The following is an 18,016-nucleotide window of genomic DNA, read 5'->3' on the forward strand; positions in this document are numbered from 1 at the left end:
TCAAAGCATCCTACGTACTCCCCGCATGGGAGACTTCTACTGCCTCCCAAAGCCAACACACCCGGACGTCCCATCATATCTGGCAACGGAATCCTGTGTGAGAACCTATCTGGATACGTCGAGGGCATCCTGAAACCCATCATACAGGGAACCCCCAGCTTCTGTCGCGACACTACAGACTTCCTACAAAAACTCAGCACCCACGGGCCAGTTGAACCAGGAACACTTCTCACCACGATGGACGTCTCGGCACTCTACACCAGTATCCCCCACGATGACGGCATCGCTGCAACAGCCTCAGTACTCAACACCAACAACAGCCAATCTCCAGACGCCATCCTACAATTCATCTGCTTCATCCTGGATCACAATGTCTTCACCTTCGATAACCAGTTCTTTACCCAAACACACGGAACAGCCATGGGGACCAAATTCGCACCCCAATACGCCAACATTTTCATGCACAAGTTCGAGCAGGACTTCTTCACTGCACAGGACCTCCAACCAACACTATACACCAGATACATCGACGACATTTTCTTCCTATGGACCAACAGCGAAGAATCACTGAAGAGACTACACGATAACATCAACAAGTTCCATCCCACCATCGACTACTCCTCAGAATCGGTTTCTTTCTTGGACACACGAATCTCCATCAAAGACGGGCCCCTCAGCACCTCACTCTACCGCAAGCCCACGGACAACCTCACGATGCTCCACTTTTCCAGCTTCCACCCTAACCACGTCAGAGGCCATCCCCTATGGACAGGCCTGTGAATACACAGGATCTGCTCAGACGAGGAGGAATGCGATGGACACCTACAGACGCTGAAAGACGCCCTCGTAAGAACGGGAGATGACGCTCGACTCGTCGATCGACAGTTCCGACGGGCCACAGCGAAGAATCGCGTAGACCTCCTCAGAAGACAATCACGGAACGCAACCAACAGAGTACCCTTCGTCGTCCAGTACTTCCCCGGAGCAGAGAAACTACGCCATGTTCTCCGCAGCCTTCAACAGGTCATCGATGACGACGAACACCTCGCTAAGGCCATCCCCACACCTCCACTACTCGCCTTCAAACAGCCACCCAACCTCAAACAGACCATCGTTCGCAGCAAATTACCCAGCTTTCAGGAGAACAGCTTCCACGACATCACACAACCCTGCCACGGCAACCTCTGCAAGACATGCCAGATCATCGACACAGATACCACCATCACACGAGAGGACACCACCCACCGGGTACATGGTTCATACTCCTGTGACTCGGCCAACGTTGTCTACCTCATACGTTGCTGGAAAGGATGCCCCGGAGCATGGTACATTGGCGAGACCATGCAGACGCTGCGACAACGGATGAATGGACACCGCGCAACAATCGCCAGACAGGAGGGTTCCCTCCCAGTCGGGGAACACTTCAGCAGTCAAGGACATTCAGCCACCGATCTTCGGGTAAGCGTTCTCCAAGGTGGCCTTCGAGACACACAACGACGCAAAATAGTCAAGCAGAAATTGATAGCCAAGTTCCGCACCCATGAAGACGGCCTCAACCGGGATCTTGGGTTCATGTCACGCTACACATAACCCCACCAGCGGAAAGAAAAAGCTCTCTCGCTCTCTCTCTTATACTGGGATGTACTGTTTTCCGTGGCTAACCTGTCTGAACACCAACGACACCTTTGATTGCTGTTATCGCCTCCCAGCCTAATATATGCTATGCTTCACTCACTCACCTGACGAAGGAGAAAGCCTCCGAAAGCGTGTGATTTTCAACTAAAACTGTTGGACTATAATCTGGTGTTGTAAGATTCCTTACATTGATCCAGAGGATAAGCAGTGGTGCAGAGAGTGATGTTTGGTGTCTGTGCATATGCCCCAGGAACACTAGGGAGAAGGGGACAATGGATTAACTGGCATGTCTGGAAATTGCTTGCTAAACCTCTGCTTGAGTTGCATCTGATCAACGAGAGTGTTAGCAAATTGACTCTTGGTGCAGGAATTTACAACAGAAACAACAAAGGAACTGGAAGTGAACTGAAAGCAATAGCTGAGCAAACTGGTCTAATCACTTGCTAAGGGTTTGTGAAGGAAGTGCAGGGCAGAGTTGTACATAAGAAATAGCAGAAGGAGTAGGCCATACAGCCCCTCGAGCCTGCTCCGCCATTCAATATAATACCTGATCTTTGACCTCAACTCCAATTTCCCGTCCGATCCCCATAACCCTTGATTCCCCTGGATTCCAAAAATCTATCCATCTCAGTCTTGAATATACACAATGACTGAGCATCCACAGCCCTCTGGGGGGGGGGGGGGGGGAAGAGAATTCCAAAAAATTCATAATGGAATTCAGTTTAGACAAAGGTGAGGTCGTCCACTTTGGATCAAAAAAAGGATAGAACAGGGTACTTTCTAAATGGTAAAAAGTTAAAAACAGTGGATGTCCAAAGGGACTTAGGGGTTCAGGTACATAGATCATTGAAGTGTCATGAACAGGTGCAGAAAATAATCAAGAATGCTAATGGAATGCTGGCCATTATATCTAGAGGACTGGAGTACAAGGAGGCAGAAGTTATGCTGCAGCTATACAAAACCCTGGTTAGACCGCACCTGGAGTACTGTGAGCAGTTCTGGGCACCGCACCTTCGGAAGGACATATTGGCCTTGGAGGGAGTGCTGCATTGGTTTACTAGAATGATACCCGGACTTCAAGGGTTAAGTTACGAGGAGAGATTACACAATTGGGGTTGTATTCTCTTGAGTTTCGAAGGTTAAGGGGTGATCTGATCGAAGTTTAAAAGATATTAAGGGGAACAGATAGAGTGGATAGAGAGAAACTATTTCCGCTGGTTGGGGATTCTAGGAGTAGGGGGCACAGTCTAAAAATTAGAGCCAGACCTTTCAGGAATAAGATTAGAAAACATTTCTACATACCAAGGGTGGTAGAAGTTTGGAACTCTCTGCCGCAAACGGCAATTGATACTAGCTCAATTGCTAAATTTAAATGGGAGATAGATAGCTTTTTGGCAACCAAAGGTATTAAGGGATATGGGCCAAAGGCAGGTATATGGAGCTAGATCACTGATCAGCCATGATCTTATCAAATGGCGGAGCAGGCACGAGGGGCTGAATGGCCTACTCCTGTTTCTATATTCCTATGTTTCCCCCTGCTCGAAGAAGTTCCTCCTCATCTCGGTCTTAAATAGCCAACCCCTTAAACCCGAGACTATGTCCCTAGTTCTGGACTCTCCAGCCAGGGGAAACAACCTTTCAGCATCTACCCTCTCAAGCCCCTCAGAATTTTATACATTTCAATGAGATCACCTCTCATTCTTCTAAACTCCAGGAGAGAAGAGGCCCATTCTACTCAACCTCTCCTCATCGGAGAACCCTCTCATCCCAGGAATCAATCTAGTGAACCTTAGTTGCACTGCCTCTAAGGCAAGTATATCCTTCCTTAGATAAGGAGACCAAAACTTCACAATACTCCAAGTGTGGTCTCACCAAAGCCCTGTACAATTGTAGGAAGACTTCCTTACTCTTGTACTCCAACCCCATAAAAGGCCAACATATCATTTGCCTTCCTAATTGCTTGCTGTACCTATATGTTGACTTTGTGTTTCTTGTACGAGGATATCCAAATCTCTCTGAATACCAACATTTAATAGTTTCTCACCATTTAAAAAATATTCTGCTTTTCTATTCTTCCTACCAAAGTGAATAACCTCACATTTCCCCACATTATACTCCATCTGCCATCTTCTTGCCCACTCACTTAACCCATCGATATCCCTTTGAAGACTGTGTCCTCCTCACAGCTTACTTTCCCAACTAGTTTTGTATTATCAGCAAACTTGGATATATTACGCTCGGACCCTTCATCTAAGTCATTAGTATAGATTGTAAATAACTGAAGTCTTAGCAGTGATCCTTGCGGCACCCCACTAGTAACTGCTTGCCAACCTGAAAATAACCCGTTTATCCCTGCTCTCTGTCTGTTAACCAATCCTCTATCCATGCTAATATATTACACAAGATAAAGGTTCATGGGTTTGGGGTAACAGCCTTTTGTATGGCACCTTATCAAATGCCTTTTGAGAATCTAAATATATTACATCCACTGGTTCCCCTTTATCTACCCTGCTAGTTACATCCACAAAAAACTATAATAGATTTGTCAAACATGATTTTGCTTGCTGCTGATACAACTGTAACAGGTCCAACCCTGCTTCATTAAAATGTAGAACACTAATCACCCAAAAAAATAAATGTTTTCATATTGTGGTACACAGAATGTTTAGTTTTTCCTCAGACAGGTAACAATTTTTTTTTTCCAACAGCACCTCAAGATATGATGGAGATATTTCACATCACCTGAACCCACAACCTGACTCAGGTCAGAGCACTACGAAACTGAATTGGAAGATTAAGCTCTTAATCTAAGTCAACAATCCCATGCAGCACTGAAATTACTGCATTATTGGAGATGCTGTCCTTTGAACGAGATGCTAAACTGAAATTCCGTATTCCTGTCCTCATGACATTAAAATCTGAAAATACTATGCAAAGACCAGTGTATTTTCCCAGTGGGCAAGATTCCTCTCAATAATGACCTCCAAAAAAAGTCATTCGTCGCATTGCTGTTTGTGGGAATTTGCCTCTCAAAATAGCTATCATACGTGCATCGATACAATGCTCTTTGTATACAGAGAGATCCCAGTATTTTTCAGGATGTGGAACAGAGAGAGTATATGGTGAGTAGTAGGAAGAAAAAGGGAAGAGAGGGATTATGGACAAAGACACTGTCAAAAAGATGGATGTTCAGGAGCATTTGAAGCCAGGGAAGGAAGTGACAAGGCAGGGGTGCTGGACAATGGAGTTCTGACACACTGAGGCATAACTTCTGAACTAGTGGAACATAGGAACAGGAGTCGGCCATTTAGCCCCTCGAGCCTGTTCCACCAATGAGATCATGGTTGTTCTGTGACCTAACTCCATATACCTGCCTTAACCAAAAGGTACCAAGGGATATGGAGCTAACAAAATCTATCAATTTCAGATTTAAAATTAACAATTGAGCTAGCATGAACTGCCATTTGCGGAAGAGAGTTCCAAACTTCTACCACCCTTTGCGTGTAGAAGTGTTTCCTAACTTCACTCCTGAAAGTCCTGGCTCTAATTTTTTGGCTATGTCACCTGATCCTAGACTCCCCAACCAGCAGAAATAGTTTCTCTCTGTCTACCCCATCAGTTCCCCTTAATATCTTGAAAACGTCAATCAAATCACCCCTTAATCTTCTAAATTCCAGGGAATACAACCCTAGTTTCTGTAATCTCACCTCGTAATTTAACCCTTGGAGTCCAGGTGTCATTTTAGTAAATCTACGCTGCACTCCCTCCAAGGCCAATATATCCTTCCTAAGGTGCGGTGCCCAGAATGGAGCACATTACTCCAGGTGTGGTCTAACCAGGGCTTTGTATAGCTGTAGTATAACCTCTACCCCCTTGTATTCTAGTCCTCTAGATATGAAGGCCAGCAATAGATTAGCCTTTTTGATTATTTTCTGTAGCTGTTCATAACATGATCTATGTACAGGACCCCTGATTCTCTTTGGACCTCCACTGTTACAAGCTTTTCACCATTTTGAAGTACTCTGATCTATTTTTTTTTAGGTCCAAAGCGGATGACCTCACACTTGCTTACATTGAAATCCATTTGCCACACAGTTTTGCCCATTCACTTAATCTATTAATATCTCTCTAATTTTATGCTTCCATCTACACTGCTTGCAATGCTGACTATCTTTGTGTCATCGGCAAACTTGGATAAGTGGCTCTCTATCCCATCATCTAAGTCGTTAATAAACACTGAACAGTTGAGGCCCTAACCGTTCCCTGTGGGACACCACTCGTCACATCCTGAGTGGAGGGTACATGTAGGGAAGGACATGGAGGGGATGAAGGGATATTAAAGTCTAGGACATGAGCACCTAGTGGAACTGGTCAAGGAGGGATGCTGAATGGTGTCCAGGCCTCAAGTGTGGCTAAAAAGACACAAAATTTATTGGAGTGTGGAAACAGGGGGCTGACGAGCAAAGCATTGGAGAAATTCAGCCCCAAGGTAGTAAAGACATGGCTAATGATTTTAGCATCAGAGGTAGGTAATGTTTCTACACTTCAAAGTAATTTATTGCATGTGAAGTGCTTTAAAATGCTTAAGAGACTTGAGAAGGAGCTTTATGAATGCAATGTTTCTTGTTTTTTTTCCCTTTCATTTCTATTGCAGTACATCAAGAATAAAACAGTCAACAAAGTAGCTACACGATTGTGGTAAAGGAACCAAGCATTGGTCACCCTTTGATGAGATCACCAAAAAAGGATTTAAACTTACCATTATTGCCAGTTGCAGCGACACATTTGTGAGGCATTATATAAATGCACAAATGAGATTGGAAGAACCCCAAACATAAAATCACAGTAGGACCAAATTAGAACAGCCCTTTGTGCATATATTAATGAGGCACATTGAGATTTTAAATATTTAAGGGATCAAAAACATATTTCTTCCACCCCCACCCCCCACAATGTAGGGGAGTATTGCACCTTTTGTACAAGTTGTGAGGGAAGCATCCTTCCTTCCAATCGCACACCACTTTTCCCTACGTCTATTCCAGTGATCTTAAAGTGTCAGAACATGAAGCATGTGCTTTTTCCATTTCCATGTATCTGTACATAAAACCCCCAATTAACAACCCTGCTTTAACATGCTCTACATTGAGATAATACAGGTCATACATGTAGTAATTAACTGGTAGTATTTTTGCTCCTCAGCTTATTCCCACGAGTAAATATATCTAATGCATGGAGTTAAACATGGCTTTTGGTTGTTAATGCTCACAAAGCAGCAAATAACATGAAACATGGAGATTTAGTCAAGAATTACTTCATTCCCATTGTGTTCATTTCTTCCACTTGAAGCTGGTGTTGAAGCACCATAGGAGATGACAAGAATCCAAAGGTGGGGAAGATAAGACGTTGGGTAAACAAGGATCCTTTCAGTGAATTCTTCAGGCTGGATGTCCCAAGTCAAGCAATTTTACACAAGTAGCAGGAGCCTTATCAGAGAGATGTACAGTACTCGCTTCTACCACAGTGTTAAGCATAGAAAACAAAGGGATTTATTGCAGCCAAATCACTTGCCCCAATTATGCATGTTCCAGCAAGTGTACCATCAAAAACAAAGAAATCAACTCATTTTAAAACACAATCAATGCATGAAGAGCAAATTGAATCCCTAGGAAATCAAAATAAAAAGGATAGATGACAACAGGAAGATAGACAAACAAGTTTGTTGTTTCTGGTTTAAATCATCAATTATGCAGATACACAATAACAGGCAGATTCTAAAAGACTATCTTTTACCCACTTATTTTCCATAGTCACCCCATTGCACTGGGGAAGATGTTTCCCCATTATCTTCTCTCCCCACCACCACAATATAGTTGAAAGTCATATTTTTGACTATTTCACACTAAGGGTAAACATTTCACATACAAATCTAAATTTAAAGAATGTAATTTGTCCACATGGTAAGGAGCTTTGTCTGCTGCTATTTTTCCAGTCATTTTGTTAAGATTCAAAGGCATTTTAAACCTTGGATTGTGTAAAGTACATACCTAACTGGAAAAAAACAACTGTATGGAACAAATGGTACCAAAAAGTTAAGATTTTAATATAAAATTTGGTCATCATGTATATCTTGGTCCAAAAGGTAACATGAATAAATGGTCCTGACCCAAAGCCTTGCACGGCAGGAGTGCCTATCAGGAAATTCTGGGTCCACTGCCACTATTTCCTGATATGCTTCCAGCATATTCAGTACATTAGCCCATCTGGCCAATTTTCAAAATAGACTGTAGGGCTGCAATTTCCTGAGCTGGAAGTACCTCTGCTCAGTGGGAGTGCCCAATCATAGAATCAGCTTGACCTTTCCTCTCCCCTAGAGAAGATACTATTCCATAATTTCTCACGTTGGATGGCATTTCATTCATTCAGACTCATTGAAATAAGTTTCCACCCAAAGCAATATTTGACCAGTTTAAAACTCTTGTCATACAATCCACAAGTGCTGCATACGTCTCTGACTAAATTATAAATGTATGTGATAGTCAGACCCTGGAATGTGTTTGCAGATATAAAGGCACATTGTTGCAAATATATAATAGTCAAGCATAGCAGCACGTTACACCTCTAGTTAAGGAGTGTTTTGTTTGTGATCTTTTGAAATCAGAGCCCAGTGTGTGGTGAGGTTAGGTTAGGAGTAATCAGAGATTCTTTAAGTATGTGATTAATCTAAAAAAAAAACTGTAGCTACTCAGTTAGAAGTATCAGTCATTCGAGGATCAGAGGAACAAATGGTTCACACACTGATAACAGAATTTTGTTCCTGTCATGACTAGCCATCGCCATGAAATTTGTTGCTTGTAGGAACCCATTCTGATGAAAGATCCCAACCAAAATATCAACTCATCTTCTTCTTTCTGATGCCAATCTATCGGTTCTGCATTTCTAACATTCTCCTGTTTTTGCACACAGACCAAAAAAAACTCAAGTTCAGAAATAAGTCTACATTACTAATGGTTAAAAGGGAAAGAGTAGTGAGTTGCTAGTTTAGAAAATAAGAATGTATCAGGTTAGCGCAGAGGCCAATTTTGAATTAGGGTTGCCAACTCTGGTTGGACATATTCCTGGAGGTCTGATCACATGATATTTGCCAGTGATATGCATACAGTTTACGTTCAAATGGGTGTTATGCTGATTCAAAATGAAGTGCGCTGTTTGCATGCAACCTTTCATGGTCCGCTCATCATAATCTTGCACATTGGAACTTACGCAAGAAGTAAAATTTAAAGCAATGCAGACAATGAAAGGGGTGTCAGAATAGAGGGACAAGCATTCTCATAGACTTAAGGAAGACTCTGCAGTCACTGGCGGCCTTTGCCAAGGCTGAAAAGGAAAAAAAGCTGAAGATGTGACAGGCAAAAATGAAGTGACAGGAGACTCAAGCTGCAGGCAAGTAACAGAGCAGACCAGCACCTGACCCCACGTTGGTGGCTGCTGATTTGGAGGTGGGTGCCACTGAAACTGTTTGAGGAGACGGGCCCTCTTTGCCACACATCATCCCCATAGGTCAGCATTGCAACAAAGAAGGAGAGGCAAGTTTTAGACCAGAACTGATTAGGTACATTTAGTGTGCCAACTCTGTGCTGCAAAATAATTAGTTATCCTTCAGCAAATGGCATAGCTCAATATGTGTCTCTCCAATGACCTAAGCCCAGTCAAGACAGTCCCCCATGGTCATTACCAGGTCAGTGTGATAATGCCTGCACATGCAGTTGATGGCATCTTGGTGCCAATCAGACTATGCCAGCTGTTAATCACTTGGCAGGCCTTCTTTCATACAGTACCCCTAAAGCATGGAGTGCTTCAAAAGGAAGCATTCAGCATCTTGGCTAGTTAGACATTCGCATCTTATGTCCCAGCTTCCTTTCGAAACAAAAGCCTCCACATGCAGTAATCTTCTCCCAAAATGAAGGATGTGCACCTGCCTGTGTATGTGGGGGGTGCAGATGGTACAGAGTGCCTCTGCTGTAGCAGGACTACCTGACAGCCCTCTGTTGGCCCTCACCTTCCTCCAAAAAGAGATTCCCCTTGGTGATGGCAATAGTGCTGGGAGCAAAATAAAGATACAGCACAACAAATGGCACAAAAACTCAGACCAGCAGGAAAAAAGGGTCAATAGCTTAAAACATTCTGAACTTTCATATCGTTATTACCTAGCAACCCTGGATCCCTATTTCAAATGGGGGTAATTCTGAATTAGTGTATCACATACATGAACATTAGGAAATTGTGTGCAGGGCATTGGGGTGATTTTAGATTCAAATTAGGTTCCTGCCTGTTTCAGGTACCATCAGCATTCCGCGGCCCTGGAAATTTGCGCACGAGGCAAAGTAGGCAGAGATTTTGACCCAGTTTTCTGATTGAGTTCACCCAATTTACAGCTGTACATCGAGTGAACCCAATCAGAAATTCTAGGCTAATGCATCTCTGTATAACATGTACATGACCAGTTTGAGATTTCTGAAATTGTGTGATCATTTCTCAGCTACATACTTCTTGCATTCCAAAGGCTCCTATTACATGTCTGAAATTCAGTCTATTCAGTCCTTCCTGCCTCAGTTTAATTTAATTCAAGCAATTTGAACCTCAGCCAGCTGTTCATACAGTGACACGTATTTGTAGCCCATGCTGATTTTAATCTACCTATAAAGCTATGCGAGCTACAATGAAAGCTGAAGAAAGCTTTATAATTTATCTTTTCCCAGCACGATCGCACATTTTCTCCACCACATGATCTGATTCAGACTAGTTTGTTATAAAAGGAGACGGAAGAGCTACTTTGAGTTATTGATTGATTGGGATTATTTTAAGTATTCAATCATGTTTTTAGTAATTAATTAAAATGGCACTCAGGATAAGAGCCAAAGAACATAGTGTAGTGTCTGTGCAGATGTCTGGCGATGTGAATTATATTCAGACTTTTGCTTATTGCAAATGCCCAGTTTCTACTCATGCCAAAAAAGTGTAAAGAAATATTTAATCCACTGGAAGAGTCTGTACACAGTGATTAAATTAAAGAATCACCAAGTTGTAACGTAGCACATATGCTAAGGCCACATTTCCTTCAAAGTTTTAAAGCCGCTTTATTGTTGCCAGACAGAACTGTCATGTTATTCAGTTTGTGAAGTCATTTCACATTTGACCTTTTCACTGTTGAATTAAAAATATACAGTTGCCAAGAGGGCTGTCACCTAACTTATGGGAGGTTTAATTAAGTCCTGTTTTACATTTTGCTCTCAAAATTAATAAGCTGCATTGTGCAGAGGAGCTGTCATCTTATTTGTGCACCAGCATCCATACATGGCAGAGTTGGGTAGATTGTGAAGATGTTTTTTTTTTAAAAAACAGAATATGTAAATGCTGTGTGTGGAGAGAGGGGGAAAGTAGTGGGGGTAAAATACATAAGCAAGCAGCTCCTGAGGAGTAGTAAAATCTAGTGAAGCCTCTCAACCGAATGCTGCAACACAAATTATAAGGTCTAAGTTTTGTCATGTGATCAATTACACAGCCTATTTCAATATCAACATTAACCTCGACAAGTTTATAAAGGCACCAAGAGCTTCCAGCCATCCACACATCCATTGATTCACCATCACTACCAAAAGACTTAAATTGCAAAATCTCCTACTCTAACCCAAGAAAATCAGGACCACACAACTTTGGAACTTCTTCCCTCCCTCAGTCTTGCTTTCTTCCTACAGTCTCTTAAAAGCTAAGTTTAGCATAACCTAATCCAGAGGTATAGAAGCTTCTGGTCATAATGGGCCACATCGATGCATGGCATGGAGCTTCAATGACCATATGAACATTTATATTCCTATTAATTTGCATCCATTTTAAGTTGTTGCTGCAAACAGATCTGAGGGTTCTTATTATCGATTTATCCAGCAGTGAAACCAGAATGCTAACAATGGCCCTTTCCAAACCTTTAGCCCCATAAAATGTAAAACAAGACAGGTCAGTTGATAAGACTGTGTTGCCTGGGCTTTGAGGGCCAGAATGATATGCCGGAGGCCACAATTGTCCCATGGGCAGCAGTTTGAACACCCATTATTTCTCAATTTATCTCAACATCTAACCTCTAATTTGGTGGTGTCCTCAGCTATACGCTTTGCCCCTTTACCCAAGTTGTTTAATTATATAAAAAAACCACGAGAGCTACAAATAAATAAATAAAATTAGCAATCCTACACAAGCATATCTCAAATTGTACAGAATTTTTGTAATGTTCAAAAGTACACACCAGGGCTGGAATCCCACATGGGGGGGTCGACCAGTCTCCTGCTGTAATTCCCATGAGAGGCCAGTGGAATTCCAAGGGAAGTGAAGGACATGACAATTTCTGCTTTTGGTGGTACTGCCAGTTTCCCCCTCAAGAGTTGCGGCAGTGGAACACCACAGAATTTCAGCCCCACCATTGTCGATGACACAGCTTTACCCCAATAATAAATCTATGAATGTATCTTGAAAAATCTATGACCCATGTAACACTGAACAATGGAGAATCATTTCAATGCCTCTCAAAAGGCACTCACACACCTGCCCATTCTCAAGATTTCTCTATTAATCACACCCTGCATATTTACATTCATTAAATCATTTGGTGTAGGAAAGTTAGTACCTACGTCAGTCACGACACTGCCAATTCTGCCATCTCTGAAAGGCAAAAAAAAAAACTTGACCTTGGCTGACAAAATTAAGGGATATGGAGCTAGGTCACTGATCAGCCATGATCTCATTGAATGACAGAACAGGCTCGAGGGGCAAAATGGCCTACTCCTGTTCCTATGTTCAAGTTTAAGCAACCATAGCTTTAACTTATTCAAGGAATGAAGGATTACTTTTCACTAGCCGTACAGTGCCGGTCAATACATACATATTCATTACTTTGATTCATATTCTGGATAATGGTCTAAAAGCAGCTTGTAGTGAAGGCGTCAATTATACAGCTGAAAAGAAAACTAAATATTGGAAAAAGCACACTGAAGGAACATCTAATGAATCACCACCCATAGGGGGGAAAAAAATTGAATTTGAAAATTGTGAATGAAGAGCCAGTCATAAAGCAGCACTCTGGGTGATACCAGTCAGTTTGATAACAGTTTGTATGTCCCTCATCCAGATTAACTGCAGACATAGCAACTCCAGGTCAATGCACCTGGGTGCATCCTAGGTCAGGCATACATCAGCTTGTGGGCAAATTTAAATACTTTGCATGCTATTTGAAACACAAGAATACTTACCGCCAGAGGCAAGTTAGTATTTGTATCCAGCTTGGCATCAGTCTACCATTCTGGATGAAGGTCATATTGATATGTTAGGCAAGTAAAGTCACCTAAAGCTCTCTGGACATATTTTCAGGCTAAATCAGACACCTAACTATTCCAATTCTTCCTGTGGGTACCCAAGAGAGCTTGGCTGTCATTGTACAGAATTAGAGTAATGTAGGATGACCTCCATTTTAGCTCAACTTACTGTGTGGTACAGCCTTCAAAGCTAACTAAAATAGCTCAAGGTAAAGCTGGATAAGGCTCATGGGTGTGGAAGTACAAATAACAATGTCAATGTGCAGGATTATTGGGTTTTGTTACCAATTGCAGTCCTTCAATATCTAAAAGGATCTCAAATTGATAACACAAATTGCCACTAAGGGGAGCCCAATATCCCAAAGAGAGTGAACATCCCAACTAACTGCACATTGGAAGTGGGACAGGAAGGAGGGAAACAGAAAAGCACCACTCTAGTAGCGACTGTGCTTCCATGAGGCATTGGCAATGACTCCAAACTCTGAAGAAATGCAGAGTGTAGGATACACAAACAATAGTTAATCAAAGATCTTTTCCTACATTGAGTGAAACTGCTGCAAAAGTCAGATAGTCTCTGCACTGCACCTCATGATAAATCAACCAAATGCCTATTTTGGACACCACCATTTGACAAAACCCCTCTGTATCTGGGAAGGAAAATTGAGAAGTCAGAAATTGTGCAATCTATATGGATCTTTTCGAACAGCTATGACTGGATCGGCAAATGTCCAAAAATTTTGATTCACTACAGCTTTATTGCAAGAATCAAGGAGAACACAAAAGGAGGAAGATCTGATTGCTACCCCAGTTACTACTAAAAACATGTGAAATAAAGATATCTGGCTTGCCACCTTGGAAACCACATACAGCAAGTAGAATCTCCGATGGTTCAGGGGTCTTTTTTTTTTTTAAAAAGGCATTGCAAAGCTGGAAATATGGCCCTTCCAATTTCACAGTTCCTCAATATGGTAAAAGACCACACCAGAGATCTCTCTGCTTTCCAATTTAAATCCATGTCTCCTTTGATTCCAGGATCTAGTTCAGGTTGTCTTTGTGTTGTTAGATCATCACTGAACTTTCACTTAGAAAGTTGTATCACGGGAGAGAGGTCAGCTCACATCAATGTATGGCCTTTCTTTACATCTCTAATGAAATTAGATTTTTGGACACTTGTTCCCATGTGCAACTTAAGAGAAGAACTGACTTTCACCATCACTCTTCAAAAATAATTATAATCCATCATGATTAAAAGCTTTTTGCTTTATTTTATTTGTTTTTTTTCCCCAATGAGTACTAATGACACCATTAAGGATCTGACTTTTGCCTTTGTTAGGATATCTATGCCCCATTTACCCTCAAAGGCATAAATACAATGTGAAATCCCAGTATAGATCTAACAAAGTCAAAGTGGCTCAGCTAGTGTCAATTTCAGAGGTGATAGCCTAAAGATGGAGTAGTGTTGTGTCCAGTTAATAGAGACACATCCCTCCAAACTCAATGTGGATTATAATGTCAGAGTATATATTAGAACCATAATTTATACTCATGCACTGACAAGAATTCAACTTTTTGGGTTAGTAGATGATGTGCCAGTTGGCCAGTCTAAGGTGTACAGTTTTGTACTTAGTGCTTTCACAGGGAACCATGACCTTCCTGAAATTCCTGAAGTTAAGTATGTGCAATCACAATAACTCATACCACAGCAGCTACATACTTATTCATGGGCAATGGTACAAGGAATATCAGAGAAAATTGGAACAGGTGATCCTGATAAACCAAAATAACTCAAGCCAGTGATGTTGTCCAACTGAGCCTGACTCATGACACGCAGATAAGCTATAACATTCACATTGGAGAAGTTCCAGAGACCAATGTTGCAAAGGAGATGACTGACAGACAGTCGAGCTGCACAACTGCTGAAGCTTAGGTTCAGATCTGATCCATATGGAGGAGAGGAAAGGCTCCTCTTTTTGTGATAGCTGCAAAAGTATTAAATGAAATTAATTTTAGATATTTTCAAAAGTTCCTAGTGGATACAAGCCCTTAGCAAAAATGCTTAGGAATTGGTATTAATTTATAGTGTTACTAAGAGAAGCAGCAAAGATGGAGCTTTTCTGAAATAGGGGTTGGGGTGTATTATTGCCGACAGAGGGAGCTTTACCCTGAATTTAAGCCCACTCCATGTCCAACCTGGGTCTATCACATGCTGTAATGATTAGAAAAAAAACTGTCACATTCCTCAGCAATCATATCCTTTCATCTTAATGAGCACAGTATTCATCTGCAAAAATTAAAATAATAAAATCAACTCTGAAAATCAAGGATGCCAGATCTCCAATTTCCTAAAGCAATGGTATTTCGACAAGCTGTGCACTTATCTGCTACAGTCTCACATGCCATACTAAGCTACATTTCCTCAGGCGAAGCCTGTTCTTATGCTGGTTCTCTAACATTATCTACCATTTTTCAAAGCTATAGTCCCAATTATTATTGAACTATTGTTGAAATTACTAATCCACATTAACAGCTTCTGCAAAAAAAAACTATTTAAATATTTTCACTTTTGAGATGTCTAAGTAGACATTTGGGAAATTTAAGTTGAAGTGATCAATTTCTCTTTCTGTGTCGCTCCCACTTCAATCATGTCATCCCATTGCAAACTGCAGGACAACCAACAACCCACAAACTAAAGACAGGTCACCCATTTTAATTTTCTTCTACGATCTCTATAAAACAGGATTATATTACACAATATGTCTGGGCAACTTTCAGAACAGTCAAAACATTAAAATGATAGTTTCTGGAAATAATAAGCAGACTAAACGGAAATCAATGCTCGTCCCACCTGCCAATACATGGAAAGCCTGGCATGAGCTGCACCACTAAGTAAACTGAAATCCAACTCGTCTGATCTAATGGATGACGTGCCTGACCTCTTCAGTATGAGTGATACAGAATGCTATAGTACTGGTAGAAGTGGAACACGGCCTCTCACTACCCTCACACCTTGAGGCAGATGCAAAGGCATCATTATTTAACCCTTCCAGTACTGCAATACCGTTTCTGGACCAAAGACGACAAGATTCATATTCCTTGTTTATTTAGCATGTAGAGTTAGGAATATACCATGAGGCTTGTTCACAGCGAGTTCTAGTTCAAAGGACAATATATTGTTAAGCCTTCAATTTAGGGTGATACTGCTGAAAGAATCCAAGATTAGGGTTAGCCCACCTGCATACTGTAGTCATATGTTGCACACAACTGTTCTCCCTGCTTAGCACAGGCAAAAACTTCATTTTTATTTTGTACCAGTCACAGCCTCGACATGGATAGATGGTTGAACAGAGTTCCATGGAGACGAGCAAGACCGAGACCAAGGATGCAGCGAATGATGCACATCAACTCCTTTTAGTGTTATCAGAATATACATGACTGGAAAACACGATTGCTGCCCAAAGACAGTTGTACATATTTATTGCATTTACTTAACACATTGTATTTCATCCCTCCAAATTAGGTTTTGCCAAAAACATTTGTCCCTTCAAATTGTTTTGCTGATTAAACACTTTCATTTTTGACCCAAAAAGCACGTAATTTTTTTTTACCTGAATTCAAGAAAATGTAGCATTTGAAAAATCGGGCAGCCTACATATAAACAAGGACACAACACAAGAAGCACCACAAGAACAATCCAAGCCAAGCTGACGTCGATATGAAGTATCAAATTGCATGGCTCACTGCAGCTGGTGACCCATAATTAACTCTGATCATTTTTTCTTTTAAGATCTCAGTTTTGACCATCAGGAATAAAACCCGATCATAATTATTCCAAGAATACATAAAAAGGTACCATTATGTTTAGTTACAACTGGTTTGATGCACTGATGCACACAAACATTTGGGGGAGGGGAATAACAATCAAGACATATAAGCATTTTATTTTTCCCATGGTTTCATTCCAACACAAAATTCTGATATTGGGCATTTTATAGAACCAAGCTACTGTGCTAATATTTCATTCAGATTAAAATAACACAAGGATTAAGAGGCTAAGTGGTTAATTAAGAGAATTAAGGTAAATTTGCCAGGGGAGTGGGATGCCGTTATGTATCAGAAAGATTTTGACCTGAAGACATGAAGGTGCCATATACAATTCCTGGTGCTGTCTAAACAGAGACTCATTTTGCTGAGCTCCAGGGAAGTTCTCTCATGTACTCCCCTGCGCATCTTCCATTAGAAATAATGAAGTTAAATTCTAAGTAAATATCATGTTACTTGTGATGTTCAAAATGCTATCAAAGAGCTCATGTAGGACCAGTGAATTTTAAAAAAAGGTCTCTTGAAGTGCTATGAGCTGAAGAATCTTTTGTTGCTTTTTTGAGGCAAGACTGAAGCATTATTTTCATAGTATGTTCTTTATCTGCTGTGACAACTTTTCATATCTAATTGTACTAGAACAGAAAGAGAACCAAAGCATATGTCGGAGCCCTTCAGTGACCTACCGCACTTACTCTTCAATGAAATGTTCTCCAATTGCACGTAGTGCACGTGAATTGAAAGTCTCTCGCTGCTGCCCCATAAATTACCAAGTTTGAGACTGTAACTTTCACTCCTTGTCTCAGCACAGTGCTCTACATACATAGTTAGCTTTGATGAGTGAATCTTACATTATCATTGAGCAAGATGACGGATAACATTGTAAAGCCTGCTGATATTTATGAGTGGTACTAATTCTCAAATGACTGGCCATAAATTTGCAAATTCATGATTACATTCAGTTATTTCTATTCAACCAGCTTATTAATTTAGCCATAAGTTTAAACAGAATAATTAAAGTTACACTCTCCTTTGGTCATCCTAAACTTTAGAGTGGAAAAAAAAAGCTTTGTCCAGTTGAGTTATTTTTACCTTTTCATACTTTGTGTCAATGTGTAACTGAATATCAGTAAAATAAATGATAAGATGTACAATCTCTTTGGACAACCTAAGAAAACGTGAGCTGCCCATCACCCATCTTAACCTTG

The 18,016-nt window shown here is 41.1% G+C and overlaps 1 long non-coding RNA gene across 2 annotated transcripts in view; it reads left to right on the top strand.

The window, feature by feature from the left end:
* The window catches only part of LOC137301488 (uncharacterized), an 86,092-nt gene extending 69,569 nt beyond the window's left edge, over window positions 1-16,523 (top strand). The window contains exons 4-5 of one of the 2 annotated variants that reach the window (XR_010958301.1): window positions 4,344-4,757; window positions 16,305-16,523. This is a non-coding gene — a long non-coding RNA (uncharacterized lncRNA). Of the gene's footprint in view, window positions 1-4,343; window positions 6,870-16,304 lie in introns of those variants that run through there. The other variant, XR_010958300.1, reaches the window with a different exon arrangement.
* The last annotated feature ends 1,493 nt before the right edge of the window (window positions 16,524-18,016 follow it).

The sequence above is a fragment of the Heptranchias perlo genome, chromosome 33, assembly GCF_035084215.1.
Source record: "Heptranchias perlo isolate sHepPer1 chromosome 33, sHepPer1.hap1, whole genome shotgun sequence".
Taxonomy (NCBI): domain Eukaryota; kingdom Metazoa; phylum Chordata; class Chondrichthyes; order Hexanchiformes; family Hexanchidae; genus Heptranchias; species Heptranchias perlo.